This window comes from Carcharodon carcharias, chromosome 21, assembly GCF_017639515.1.
Source record: "Carcharodon carcharias isolate sCarCar2 chromosome 21, sCarCar2.pri, whole genome shotgun sequence".
Lineage (NCBI taxonomy): Eukaryota > Metazoa > Chordata > Chondrichthyes > Lamniformes > Lamnidae > Carcharodon > Carcharodon carcharias.
The window spans coordinates 51,601,730-51,614,754 of record NC_054487.1 but is presented as its reverse complement, the minus strand read 5'-3'; the positions used below and the strand labels follow the sequence as shown (position 1 = coordinate 51,614,754).

General features: G+C 42.6%; 1 protein-coding gene across 5 annotated transcripts in view; it reads left to right on the top strand.

Moving 5' to 3' along the window:
• immp2l (inner mitochondrial membrane peptidase subunit 2) overlaps positions 1–13,025 on the top strand; it is a 660,141-nt gene that overhangs the window by 635,761 nt on the left and 11,355 nt on the right. The gene's annotated exons all lie outside the window — the stretch shown is intronic.

Here is a 13,025-nt window from a genome sequence, read left to right as displayed (position 1 = left end):
TGTATAATTATTGTGGCGGCTTTGGGGCGATATGTCATTTTACCTGCCCGCCCCCCGATTTAGTGCAAATCTGGGACAATCCGCCCCCTGTGTCTTCCATGAGGTGGAGGAACCCTTTAGGATGGCATGACTCAGACTAATTTTAGGACCCAATCAAAGCGATCACTTTGAGTGTTGTGGGAGCTTTAGGTGTATTGATATCAGTGGTATAGATCAAGTGTCTTAATAAATCTCTTCTGCAATGTGCATACTGGTTATGATCCGCCATGTGGAAGAAACAAATTAATTTCAAGCTTATTTATTTTCACAGACCATTCTACCCAGTCTAAGAAATATGAGTAGCATTTTGAACCATGCTTTTTAGCATTACAGTTAACCTCAAACTCGGATAAACACTGATATAAATGTCAAAAAGAGAAAGAAAGTTTTGTGTTTCAAGCATTGCCACATCTTCTGAAGAGTGCTCATAGTCAAAGCATTAGTCTGTCTTTCCCTTTTACAAACTGATTAACCTATTTTGTTTTGCCACTACTTTCTGCTTTTTTTTGGATTTCTTAGAAGCCATTTTTAGCCCTCCACATCCACGGAAGCAGGATGGAAAGGGTGGATAGAATCACTGCAACATACTTACTTCTCGCTGGTGCCATTTTAACTGCACAGTAGTTTTGTTCAGCCTAGTTGCCCACCAGAGGCAGACAGAAGCACATGAATTATTGCCAATTAGATGTAGTTAAGACTCCACTGCTGATTTAATGCAGTCGCAGAAACCTTACTAAGCCTCCAACGCACTGGTAAAAACTCATGGGATTGGTCTTTTAGAGTCTCTCAAGCAGTATTTAAAAGGGTGCGCAATTGGAACACAGTACCTGTGTGACATTATACTGTCTGGATTGTCAGGAGAAGGTAAGCAAGGTATAAAATGTGACAAGGAGGCAAACTTCTGTATCAAGCGATTTGGATAGTATCCGCTCAGAAACTGTGACAAAACCGCACTGCAGACCAAAGTGCCTAATGTGATAAAGGTGATTAATTGAAAGCCAAACATAATTACCTTCTGGTGGGGTTATCCTGGACAAGAGGGCATAATCTTAAAATTAGAGCTAGGCCATTTAGACCAATTAGAAATCAATTTTTCGCATAAAGCGTAGTGACAACCTGGAATCAAAAGGCTGTGGTTGCTGAGTCAACTGAATTTTTCAAGACTAAAATGGACAGATTTTTGTTCGGTAAGGGCATCAAAGAATATTGTACAAAGGCAGGTAAATGTTTCTATGCCAGTTACCTGATCTCAGGTTGCACAGTGATTAAGTAGAATACAATTGGGCTCAATGCCCTTGGCTAAGGACAGGAAAATATCACAAGTTGTCATTTCTGCTGGCTGGAAAATGGATCACGTGCATTCCGAGTGAGGACTTGATTTAGTTTGGTTTTGATGTCTCCCCCACACCCCGCCCCCCCCCCCCCAACAAAAAAAAATTTCCTGATTTGACTGCGTGCTGTCACACATGAAGAATGGTTACTAGGGCAAAATACCAGAAGGTGGCTGGCGTCTGTTCAACTGTATCATCACGAGTAGCTAGCAGCTTTAGGAAAAGAGGATGGGACAGCATTATTAAAACACAGGGGGTATTTTTAAAAACATATATATTGTAACAAGTGCAACTGTAAAAGGGAAAAGTGTAAATATAAAATAATGTTGGAATCCCCTGATGGAACACACGCCACACTCTATAAGCTGACAATAGCCCCATTTCTCAATGGTGCATCGCCTGGTTGTGTGTAAACATCACTAACTGCAATCTGATAACTGTCCTGTGTGGTGAAGTCCCAGTTTTCAACCTTCCACTGAAAATCTGGACAACCCTCAACTGCTTGACAGTGGATCAGGGAAGATGTGGCCATTTGCTCCACAAGTGGAACATGAGGAAGAGCTCAAATTATGATTGTGGTTGTCCAAGTCAGACCACCACCCAGATATTGACCTCCTGCCCTGAGAGACCCATTTCTGGTGGCCTCACAACCATTCAAATTGCAGCAGCTGAAGCAATTGGTTGGATTGTTAAACTCAACACCAAAGTATAACCACACTCCCATCCATACAAATATATGTGTTGGAATTTGAGTCATTTTGCTGTAATTTTTAACTCAGGTTAATTGCAAAATACAGATTTCATCTGTTTATCAATGTGATATCATTTTAAAAACACAAACATAAGTTGTTAGATTTCAACCAATTAACCATATAAAAATTAATGTTTGGATATAGAACGTTTTAAAAATTAAATTTGCAGTTGACTATTACTCCACTGTGTTAATTTATGCTATCTTACATGGTGTGTGTTGAAATCTATTTTGCATTATGATCAAATTTCTAGAGTTAAATTTATGCAAATGAAATTGAAACTAAATTAACATGGCACCAGGCTAATTTTTCATAAATTATATTTTCATTAAACATTAATATAATGAGCAATGAAAAAAATACATGACATAACAGCAACAAAATGTTATATTAATGCAGGGATGTCATAGAAACTTGTCTACTGTTACAAAAGCGGTTACAGCTTCCCTAGAATGCAAATATAACCTCTAGCTTCTTTTCTCCACTACCAATCATCTCCTTAAACCCCTCTTCCTCCCCTCTCCACTCTCGCCTCCAACAATATGGAGTTCATAAACATATTTGTCACTAAAATGGACATCATTCATTCAGCTACCTCTGCTGCAGTGCCCCCCCTCGCCCCGCCCCACTTCCCCTTACCCACAAGCTAAACCTGCCCTCTGTCCAAGGACACAAATCTTTTCAATCAGTTCTCAGACCCTACCATGGCACTAAAACAGGCCTAAAACCACAAATGGCGTTTTCTGTGACTGTGACCATGGTTCATACCAACATATGGCCAAGGAGCAGAAGTAGGTCACTCAGCCCCTCAAGCCTGATCCATCATTCAATAAGATCATGGCAGATCTGATTGTAACCTCAACTCCACATTCCAGCCTACTCCTGATAACCTTGCTTATCAAAACCTTGCTCGTTCAAAGACTCTGCTTCCACCGCCTTTTGAGGAAGAGAGTTCTGAAAACACACGACCCTCTGAGAGAAAAAATTTCTCCTTATCTCTGTCTTAAATGGGTGACTCCTTATTTTTAAACAGGGACCCCTAGGTCTTGATTCTCCCAAAAGAGGAAACACCCTCTCCACATCTACCCTGTCAAGACCCCTCAGGATCTTATATGTTTCAATCAAGTCTCCTCTTACTCTCCTAAACTCCCGCGGATACAAGTCTAGCCTGTCCAACCTTTCCCGATTAGACAACCAGCCCATTCAAGGTATTAATCTAGTAAATCTCCTCTGAATTGCTTCCAATGCATTTATATCCTTAAGTAAGGAGACCAATTCTGTACACAGTACTCCTAATGTGGTCTCTTCATGCCCTGTATAACAGAAGTATAGTACCCCTACTTTTGTAAGATAAAGGCAAAATACTGTAGCTGCTGGAAATCTGAAATTAAAACAAAAAATGCTGGAAAAACTCACGTCTCGAGTCCCTATGATTCTTCTTCAGAGCTAAGAAGAAGAGTCATAAGGACTCGAAATGTTAACTCTGTCTTTCTCTCCACAGATGCTCTCAGACCTGCTGAGTTCTTCCAGCATTTTTTGCTTTTGATCCCTACTTTTGTACCCAATTCCCCTCACAATAAACAGTAACTTTCTATTAGCTTTCCCAATTACTTGCTGTACCTGCATACTAATCTTTTGCGATTCATGCACTAGGGAACCTAGATCCCTCTGCATCTTAGAGCTCTAAAATCTCTCGCCATTGAGACAATATGCTTCTTTTTTATTCTTCCTGCCAATGTGGACAATTTCACATTTTCAAACATTATAGTCCATTTGCCAGATATTTGCTCACTCACTTAACCTATCTATATCTCTTTGTAGCCTGCTTATGTCCTCTTCACAACTTACTTTCCTACCTACCTTTGTATTGCCAGCAAATTTAATAACCATACCTTCAGTCCCTTCACCTAATCATTTATATAAATTCTAAAATTTTGAGGCCCCAACATTGATCCCTGTGGCACACCGCTCATTACATCTTGCCAACCAGAAAATAACCCTCCTCAAGCTTCTCAACACCTCTCCAGCCTTTAACACGGTAGACCACACCATCCATTGTTCAGATGAGTGGTACTGACTTTACGCTGTGTCCCTCTTCCTCATCCAATTTTAGACAGAGCTTTGCCAGCAATAAGCTTTCTTCTTATTACTTATGGAGACCTCCAAGGATCTATGTTTTCCCTCTCCTATTCCTCATCCACATGCTGCCTCTCAGCAATGTCATTAGAATGCATGGGTTCAGTGTCCAGATGTACACCGATGACATCCAGTTCTACATTTCTACCACCTCATGATTCTTCTATTGCCTCCTGTGCATTCAACCTGCTTGTCCGAAATCAAATCCTGGATGATCTATAGTTTTCTGTAGTTAAACATTGGGAAAACCAAAGACATCATCTTTGGCCAGCATCTCAAACATACACTCCCTCACTTCCAGTTCCATCCCCATTCCCAATCATTGCCTCAGATTGAAACCAATTGTTCAAAACCTTGGTTGACGTCCAACCTTCCATCCACTTCATCACAAAGATCTTCTACCTCCATAACATACTTTTCTCTACTATTTCTTCAGTATTGTCTATGCAAAAACACGTGTTTGTCATCTCCAGAACTGACTATAATAATGCTGACTTGACTATCCTCCACTGTCTATAACTTGAGCTCCTCCAAAACTACTGCATGTATTCTAATCTGCACCAAGTCCTGCTCATCAATGACATCATGTGATCACTGACTTAGCTTCATGTTTCCCAACACTTCATATTTAAAATTCTCACCCGTCTTCAAATCTCTCATGGCCTAGCTCCTAACTATCTCTGTCACCTATTCCAGCTCGACAGCCCTACAGTCTCTGTGATCCTCCAATTGTGGCCTCTTATGCACCCCTCCCATTGCCTTCACCTCACCCTTTGGATGCCATGCCTTCAGCCAGCTCAACTGTAAGCTCTGGAATTTCACTATAAACCCTTCAGCCTCTTATTTTATTTATTAATTTACAGATCGAGGCATTGAAAGCAGGGTCAGCATTTATTGCCCATCCCTAGTTGCCCTTGAGAAGCTGGTGATGAGCTGTCTTCTTGAACTGCATCAGCACGTGGTGAAGGTACTCCCATAGTGCTGTTAATTAGAGAATTCCAGGATTTTGATCCAGCAACAATGAAAGAATGGCAATGTAGTTCCAAGTCAGGATGGTGTGTGATTTGAAGGGAACTTGCAGGTGGAGGTGTTCCAATGCACCTACTGACCTTGTCCTTCTAGGCAATAGTGACTGTGGATTTGGGAGGTGCTGACAAAGATGATTTGCTGCGCAGTATCTTGTAGATGACGCACACTGCTGCCACTGTGCTCTCGTGGTAGAGAGCATGAATGTTCAAAGTGATGGATTGCTTTCCAATGAAGTGGGCTGTTTTGTTCTGTATGATGTTGAATTTCATGAGTGTTGTTGAAATTGTACTCACCCAGGCAAGTAAGGAGTGTTCTATCACACTTCTTGGACTGGATATTGATGTCTACGTCCATGTCAGAACCGAAGCAGTGGTGGGGGGGGCGGAGGATTCAAAAATGATGGGTGGGACCCAATTCCAGGATTCCAGTTTCCAGTCCTGGCACCAGCAGGTTTTCTGGAGTGGGACAAAGTTGTGGCTAGTGAGCCCATACCTCACACTCCTTGCCTAGCCGGTTCCATTGTGGATGTAGGTAACTCATACCCCTCCCTGCAATTTTCGTAGACTTTGGCCCACTTCCCAAGGACTCGTGGTTCAAGGCTTCTCAGGGGAGTCTGGATTCATACCCTTTTAGAAAGGTAAGTTTAAAAGCTCTTACCCATCTCCTATGCTCTACATGCCTCCTCCACGCCCACTCACCTAGTATGCACCATGTATAGAACCATATATGAGCCATATATAATGACTATGGCATGTCTTGAAATGCTCAGTGAAAGAAACATCCATTCAGAAATCTGCTTTGAAAAAAAACTTGCTTTTACAAACTTATAAGCTAACACTCCACTTCAGCCTGTGTAAACAGACTGCTGCTGAACTAATCCATTCATGAGGCTTAGAGCACAGCCAAGCATTCATAATGAGGCCATCTGGCAACTTTTTCAACAGAAACGTCGGGACACAAAACATAGGTAAGACTAGGAAAGAGGACCTGTTTGGGGATTATCAGGAACTAGGAACTAAATTAAAGAACAGGTCCTCAAGGGTTATAATCTCCGGATTACTACCCGAGCCATGTGCAAATTGGCATAGGGACACGAGAATAAGGGAGGTAAACATGTGGCTAAAGGAGTGGTGCGGGAAAGAGGGGTTCCATTTCATGATGTATTGGAACAGGAGGGATTAATACCGTGGAACGGTCTCCACCTGAACAAATCTGGGACCAATGTTCTAGCAAAATGGGTAAATAGGGTGGTCAACAGGACTTTAAAATAGAAAGGCGGGGGTGCATGGAAAGGTAAAACTACAAGAAGCATATCTAATGGGAAACAAAGCAGCAGGTTAGCGTGTACTGAAAATAAAGGAGAGCCCAGGAGAGGCTATTAAAGTCTCCAGAACACAAAATAGGACAGAGTGTTTGGAAAGGGGTAGGAATCTAACTTCAAGCACGTCAGATAAACGAATGACAATGAGAAAGGGGATGGGAAATACAGGACTGAAGGTGTTGTATCTGAATACACCCAGTATATGAAATAAGGTAAATGAGCTTGTGGCGCAGATTGAAATTGGCAGGTATGATGTGGTGGGCATTACGGAGACATGGCTGCAAGGGGATCAGGACCGGGAGCTAAATATCCAAGGATATACATCCTTTCGAAAAGATAGGCAGGTTGGCAGAGGGGGTGGGGTTGCTTTGTTAGTAAGAAATTAAATTAAATCGATAGCAAGAAATGACGTAGGGTCAGATGATGTAGAATCTGTGTGGGTAGAGTTGAGGAACCGCAAAGGTAAATATACCATAATGGGAGTTATGTACAGGCCTCCGAACAGTAGTCAGGATGTGGGGCACAAGATACACCAGGAGATAGAAAAGGTGTGTAAGAAAGGCAAGGTTACTGTGATCATGGGGATTTCAATATGCAGGTAGAGTGGGAAAATTAGGTTGGTAGTGCATCCCAAGAAAAGGAATTTGTGGAATGTCTATGAGATGGCTTTTTGGAGCAGCTTGTGGTGGAGCCCACTAGGGAACAGGCAATTCTAGATTTAGTGATGTGTAATGAGGCAGATTTGATAAGGGAGCTTAAGGTGAAGGAACCCTTAGGAGGAAGTGAGCATAATATGATAGAATTTACCCTGCAATTTGAGAGGAAAAAGCTGGAATCAGATTTAATGGTATTACAGTTGAATAAAGGCAACTACAGAGGCATGAGGGAGGAGCTGGCCAGAATTGACTGAGAGATGAGCCTAGCAGGAAAGACAGTGCAACAGCAAAGGCAGGAGTTTCTGGGAATAATTTGGGAAACACAGCAAAAATTCATCCCTAGAAAGAAGAATCATACTAAAGGGAGGACGAGGCAACCATGGCTGACAAGGGAAGTCAGGGACAGCATAAAAGCTAAAGAGAAAGCATACAATGCGGCGAAGAGCAGTGGGAAACCAGGGGATTGGGAAGCCTACAAAGACCAACAGAGGACAACTAAAAAAGAAATAAGGAGGGAGAAGATTAAATTTGAGGGTAAACTTGCCAGTAATATAAAAGATTGCAAGAGTTTTTTTAGATATATGAAGGGTAAGAGAGAGGCAAAAGTGGACATTGGGCTGCTGGAAAATGAAGCTGGAGAATTAGCAATGGGGAACAAAGAAATGGCGGTGGAACTGAATAGGTACTTTGCATCAGTCTTCACAGTGGAAGACAGGAATGACATCACTAAACTTTAAGAGAGTCGGGGGGCAGAGGTGATTATGGTGGCCATTACCAAGGAGAAGGTGCTAGGAAAACTGAAAGGTCTGAAGGTGGATAAATCGCCTGGACCAGATGGATTACACCCCAGAGTTCTGAAGGAGATAGCTGAAGAGATAGTGGAGGTGTTAGTGGTGATCTTTCAGGAATCACTCGAGTCAGGGAGGATCCCAGAGGACTGGAAAATCGCTAATGTAACCCCCCTGTTTAAGAAAGGAGTGAGGCAAAAGACGGGAAATTACAGGTTGATTAGCCTGACCTTGGTCGTTGGTAAGATTTTAGAGTCCATTATTAAGGATGAGATTTCAGAATACTTGGAAGTGCATGGTAAAATCGGGCAAAGTCAGCATGGTTTCATCAAGGGGAGGTCATGCCTGACAAATCTGTTAGAATTCTTTGAGGAGGTAACGAGTAGGTTAGACAAAGGAGAGCCAATGGATGTTATCTACTTGGACTTCCAGAAGGCCTTTGACAAGGTGCTGCACAGGAGGCTGCTCAGTAAGATAAGAGCCCATGGAGTTAGAGGCAAGGTATTAGCATGGATAGAAGATTGGCTGTCTGGCAGGAGGCAGAGAGTGGGGATAAGGGGGTCCTTCTCAGAATGGCGGCCGGTGACTACTGGAGTTCTGCAGGGGTCAGTGTTGGGACCACAACTTTTCACTTTATACATTAATGATCTAGATGAAGGAACTGAGGGCATCCTGGCTAAGTTTGCAGATGATACAAAGATAGCTGGAGGGACAGGTAGTATTGAGGAGGCGGGGAGGCTGCAGAAGGATTTGGACAGGTTAGGAGAATGGGCAAAGAAGTGGCAGATGGAATACAATGTGGGGAAGTGTGAGGTCATGCACTTTGGTAGGAAGAATAGAGTCATGGACTATTTTCTAAATGGGGAGAGAATTCAGAAATCTGGAGTGCAAAGGGACTTGGGAGTCCTAGTCCAGGATTCTCTTAAGTTAACTTGCAGGTTGAGTCAGTAGTTAGGAAGGCAAATGCAATGTTGGCAGTTACTTCGAGAGGACTAGAATATAAAAGCAGGGGTGTGCTGCTGAGGCTTTATAAGGCTCTGGTTAGACCACATTTAGAATATTGTGAGCAATTTTGGGCCCCGTATCTCAGGAAGGATGTGCTGGCCCTGGAGAGAGTCCAGAGGAGGTTTACGAGAATGATCCCAGGAAGGAAAGGCTTAACGTATGAGGAATGTTTGAGGACTCTGGGTCTATACTCCATGGAGTTTAGAAGGATGAGGGGGGATCTGATTGAAACTTACAGAATACTAAATGGCCTGGATAGAGTGGACGTGGGGAAGATGTTTCCATTAGTAGGAGAGACTAGGACCCGAGGGCACAGCCTCAGAGTAAAGCGAAGACCTTTTAGAACAGAGATGAGGAGAAACTTCGTTAGCCAGAGAGTGGTGAATCTATGGAATTCATTGCCACAGAAGGCTGTGGAGGCCAGGTCATTGAGTGTATTTAAGACCGAGATATATAGGTTCTTGATAGTTAAGGGTATCAAAGGTTACGGGGAGAAGGCGGGAGAATGGTGTTGAGAAACTTATCAGCCATGATTGAATGGCGGAGCAGACTCGATGGGCTGATTGGCCTAATATGTGCTTCTATGTCTTATGGTCTAAACAGGTGGGCAGATATCTGTTTCTTCAAATGGCCTCATTATGACTGTTTGGCTGAGTTTCAATACTCATTAATGGAATCAGCTTAGCATGGATCTCTTTGAACAGGTGGAACTGGAGTGTTTGCTTTGATTGATTGACATCTTTATGAGGTTATAAGAAGTTATTCTTTCTTTGATCTGCTTTTCCAATGCCTGTATGTTTGTTTGGACAGAATTAAATGGTGTGAAGTGAGGTAAAGCTGCTATTATTGATACCATGAATTGCTTTGTCTGACTGACACTTTTATATGGTTGTAAGGAAAGATATATTGGCATTGGTGGCAGCCCAGAGAAGGCTCACCAGGTTGATTCCAGGTATGGAGGGATTTTCTTATGAGGAGAGGTTGAGTAGGTTGAACCTATACGCACTGAAGTTTAGAAGAATGAAAGGTGACCCTATTGAAACATATAAGATTCTTAGGGGGCTTGACAGGGTGGTTGCTATGAGGTTGTTTCCCCTTGTGGAAGAGTCCAGGACCAAAGGGCACAATCTCAGAGTAAGGGCTCACTCATTTAAGACAGAGATGAGCAGGAATTTCTTCTCTCAGTGGTGATTCTGTAGAATTCTTTACTGCAAAGGGCTGTAGATGCTGGGTCTTTAAGTATATTCAGGACTGAGATAAGACAGATTTTTAATCAACAATGGAATCAAGGGCTATGGGGAAAAGGCAAGACAGTGGAGTTGAGGATTATCAGATCAGCCATGATCTCATTGAATGGCGGAGCAGACTCGATGGGCTGAATGGCCTACTTCTGCTCCTACGTCTTATGATCTTACAGCAAGTGCAAAAGTCTTTTTTCAAAGCAGATTTCTGAATGGTTGTTTTTCTCATGAGCATTTCAAGACTTGCCACTCTTGTTATATACCTCACTGGTTCTGTACACAGTACATATTGGGTGAATGGGCATAAAAGGGGGCATGGGAGATATGAAGGGGCATGGGGAGTGGGTGGTGGGGGGCGGTGACGGCTAGAGGCCTAACAGTCTTTAATACAACTGGGTCGAAATCCCAGAGAACCAAAGCAGACCTTCTAAGCAGCCCGCTTGGTATTTTCTTGCCTCTGTGGTGGCCTCTGAACTGTTTCCAGGTAGGCTGCCCTGAGTCAATCCCATCCCCATCTCCGCAGAGTGAAAATAGTGTGCACGGGAGCCATTTATCGGAGACAGGTCTGCTGATTCAGTAAATTTCCTGACTCAAGCTTTCCGCCTTGTTTGTGAGCATCCGGCCCCTTGTGTCTTGTGGATTGTGGACAGGCTTTGGAGAGTAAGGGGGTCAGTTACTTGCCACAGAACACCAAGCCTCTGGCCTGCTCTTGTAGCCACAGTATTTGTCTGGCTGGCCCAGTTAAGTTTCTGGTCAGTGTGATCCCCAGAATGTTCATTGTGTGGGATCTGATGATCACAATGCCTTTGATTTTCAAGGGGGGTCAGACCCTCTCTTCTTGAAGACTGTCATTGCCTGGTACATGTGTGGCATGAATGTTGCTTGCCAACTGTCTTCCCAAGCCTGAATCTGGTCCAGGTGTTTCTGATGCAAGCATGGACTGCTTCATTAGCTGATGAATTGGGCCTCTTCACCATGCTATCCTCTTTAAGAGCTTGGCCTAAATAGCCAAGTGGTTATAGTACTGGGTTTGTAACCCCAAGCTCACGAGTTCAAATCTCACAATGGAAACTATGAAACAATGTAACTTCATCTGAAACAGATGGAAAAAAAAACGTGTTTGTACTCAAAAGAGTTACAGGAAGATATAGATGGGATGGTCAAATGGGCAGATAAGTGGCAGATGGAATTTAAGCCTGAAAAGTGTGAGGTGATACACTTTGGAATGAGTAATTTGACAAGGAATTAGTCAATGAACGGCATGACACTAGAACATTCTGAAGAGCAAACGGACCTTGGTGTGTATGTCCATTGTTCTCTAAAGGCGAAGGGACATGTTAGTGGGGTGGGAAAAAGGCATATGGGACACTTGCCTTTATCAATCAAGGCATAGATTACAAAAATAGGGAGGTCATGTTGGAGTTGTATAGAACCTTGGTGAGGCCACAGCTGGAGTACTGTGTGCAGTTCTGGTCAACACATTATAGGAAGGATGTGATTGCACTGGAGGGTGTGCAGAGGAGATTCACCAGGATGTTGTCTGGGATTTAAAAGATTATCAAGAGTTCAAATCTCACAATGGCAAACCAGGAAAAACAATGCTATCCTCTTTAAGGCCCTGCTTAAAACTTACTTCTTTGACAAAGGTTTAACCAATCCATCTAATATCTTTTTCCTAGACTCCATGTTAAATTTTGGCTAATTACAATCCTGTGAAGTACTTTTGGAAGTTTTCCTGTATTAAAGATATGAAAATATCGTTTAAACAGTGTCTTTATTATGTCTTGTTCTGTTGGATAGGTTTATAGAGACAACTGATAAATAAATAAGGTGAAAACTTTCGCCAGCAATAAGCTATTATAATCCAATTTATACACTATTTTGTTTTCATTTATTAAGCAGATCAGTATCTTAGCAAAATTGCCACTTTTTATTTATTTTTTTCAGCTCAACCAGCTGGAAGTGTTTAGTGGAAAAAATAGGGAAAAAATCAAGCCTATTGCTCATTTCTTAAAATTTTCTGAACCATTTTGTTGAAGTTTTTCTGACGTGAGTTCTAGCTAGATTTGTATGTGGTGCATGCCAATCTACTGTATCTGGAGAGAGTTAACATTGTTATTGCAACATTATAAGCAGCCTGCAGGTCTGACCATGTCTGTGAAACAGTAAAGTTGTGATTTTAACTTGGGGTGGGTGGGTGTCCTGTGCCTCTCCCAGGTTCCTTGGCGTTTGGACCAAATCATTTAAATTTGTCTGTGCTGTCTCCTACCCAAAGCTGGGAGTGAGTGATACAAGAACCAGTGGGTGAGAGTAGGAAATCTAGCTGGAGGGCAAATTTATTGGGGAACCAATAGTATGATCCTTGACATATGGTTAGTACTGGGGGAATGGGGTGGTTTCTCAAAAGGGCTGCCGGTGAAGGGATGAGGAGAGAGAAAATGGAGGCTGGAGATACCCAAGGATTCTTTTCAGGGCCCAAAAGAGCACACCAGCTCCTGCTGGCTTATAAGGAATTCTTGTCAAATTTAAAAAGAATCTTACCTTGGCCTCTTCTGGCCACTCTCACTACCTGCCGCTAGATTTTACTGGTGGGTTTGATACCATATGGGCCTCACACAATTGCATCACAATACTCGTGATGTCATCAGGCTGCAACTTGCAGCCTTAATTAACAGTCCTGCTTGTCATGCGCGGTCTGCATACTGCTGGAATTCCAGTAAATAAAAT